Source organism: Trichomycterus rosablanca, chromosome 20 (genome assembly GCF_030014385.1).
Source record: "Trichomycterus rosablanca isolate fTriRos1 chromosome 20, fTriRos1.hap1, whole genome shotgun sequence".
NCBI classification, from domain to species: domain Eukaryota; kingdom Metazoa; phylum Chordata; class Actinopteri; order Siluriformes; family Trichomycteridae; genus Trichomycterus; species Trichomycterus rosablanca.
In genome coordinates this window covers 14,827,124-14,829,582 of record NC_086007.1, presented here as the reverse complement: position 1 = coordinate 14,829,582, position 2,459 = coordinate 14,827,124, and positions in this window count along the sequence as shown.

Below are 2,459 nucleotides of genomic sequence, written 5' to 3'. Positions count from 1 at the left end.
CCATACCATGACAGACCCTGGCTTTTGGACTTGTTGCTGATAACAGTCTGGATGGTCTTTTACATCCTTGGTCCGGAGCACACGGCGTCTATTTTTTCCAAAAAAGACCTGGAATGCTGATTCATCCGACCACATACAGGTTTCCACTGTGTGATGGTCCATCCTAGATGCCTCTGAGCCCAGAGAAGTTGACGCCACTTCTGGACATGGTTAACATAAGGCTTCTTTTTTGCACAGTAAAGTTTTAAGTGGCATTTGTGCATGTAACTCTGTATTGTAGTGCTTGACAAAGATTTGACAAAGTAATCCCTCACCCATGTGGTTATATCAGCTATTGTTGAGTGGCGGTTCTTGATGCAGTGCCGTCTGAGGGATCGAAGATCACAGGCGTTCAGCTTAAGCTTTACGCACTGAAATTCCTCCCAATTTCTTGAATCGTTTAATGATATTATGCTCTGTATAAGAAAACATATGCAAATCCCTTCCAATCTTTCTTTAAGGTACATTGTTTTTAAACATTTCAATCATTGTCTCACACATTTGTTGACAAACTGTAATCATGGTTTGATACAAAAGTAGCACCCAGGAAAGGCTGAGTCTTTGATGAGCAAAGATAATCAGAGGATCTCTAATCACCTGTCGACATCACCTGTTTGGAATCACATCATTATTTAGTTTTTTTCACCTCATTACTAGCCCTAAATTGCCCCCCCGTACCAACTTTTTTTGGAATGTGTTGCAGGCCTGAAATGCAGGAATGGAGGTATATTAACAAATGAAATGAAGTTGAGCAGATAAAACATGAAATATCTTGGGTTCAAACTGTGTGCAAACAAATAAAGGTCAAAATAAATGTAAGGAACACTGCGTTTTTATTTTATTTGCATTTTCTATACTGTCCCAACTTTTTCTGATTTGGAGTTGTACACTTAATCATCCATAATGACAAAATGAGAAACAGTTTGTAAAGTTAACTGAAATTAAAAAAGAATTACAAATCAAAAACTGGAATTTCTTATTTAAAAGTATTCAGAGATTTTGTTTAATACTTAAAACTTTGTAGAAGGCCCTTTGTCTTCTCAGATAAATCTGTGCAAACTTTGCACATCTGGAGTTGGATCTATTTAGTTTATATATTCATGGCAGATCCTCTCACGCTCCATCAAATGAGGTTGTGACTGCCTGTGAACTGTCATCATTAGGTTTGTCATGCCAGTGTTATATTGACTGTATGTTGAAAGGTGAACTATTACCCCATCCGCATTCATCTGTCCTTTAATTCTTAGCAGTCCTCTTGTTCAAGCCACTGAGACGCACCTACGCAGTATGATGCTGTGCTCTATATTTCACCATAAGGATGGTAATTGCCAGGTGATGTGCATTGCCTGTCTGTTATCAGACATATTGCTTTCTGATCTGCACAAAGAGTACAATTTTCATTTCATCAGACCAGAGAATCATTTTCCTCCTCTTGCCTTCACATGTCATATAGCAAACTCTAACCAAGCTATCATAAGCTTTTTACTTAGTGGCCACTTTTGCCACTTTGCCTGAATAATGGAGTGCTGCAAAGATTATTGTCTATCCAATAGTTTCTGCCATATCTGACCATATCTGACTGACTTTGCTCATGTCTGAGCTCTTTGTTTGCTTCTTTCGTAACTCTCTTACTGAAGCTCTTATGCCCCAATGCTCAATTGCTTTTTCCAAGCTTATTCCAATTCAACATTACTGAGGTCACGCTGGATCTATGAACACTTAAAGCCTTAGAAATTAATTTGTATTCTTGCCCTGATGTACACCTTGCCATAATATGATCGCAGAGGTCCATGGACAATTCCATTAACTCCATGGCTTTTTTGTGTCTTATCAATGCGATGTACATTGTGGACCCATACAGCCCCAGGTGTGTGGCTTTTCAAACTGTGTCCAATAAATTGTTATTGCAATAGGTGGACTCCAGTTGAGTTTTACACACATCTCAAGGATAATTAAAGCAAACTTAAGGCACTTGACTACAATCTGGGGTCTGGAGCAAAGGGTCTAAAAACATCTGTAAATAAGAGATTCAAGAATTTTTAACCATGTTTTTAGCATTGGTTAAATGTAATGTAATTTGGACTAATAATGTTTCAATAAACCAACATCAATAGGTTTCTATCCATAATGTTTGCTGCCAACTGTTATAAATAACAAAGCATCCATAATGGAGTGTGCAGCCATCTGGTGGTAATTCTTAATTTTATGCATAGTCATATAACAAATATGGGCTAATTTAACAGAACTACAATTGCCCCTTCATTATGGTCCAGTATTTCAGGATGATAAATAAATTATGTACAACCGCAAATCAAAGAAAGTTGGCACAGTATAAAAAATGCAAATAAAATAAAAATGCAGTGTTCCTTACATTTACTTTGACTTTTATTTGTTTGCAGACAGTTTGAACTCAAGATATT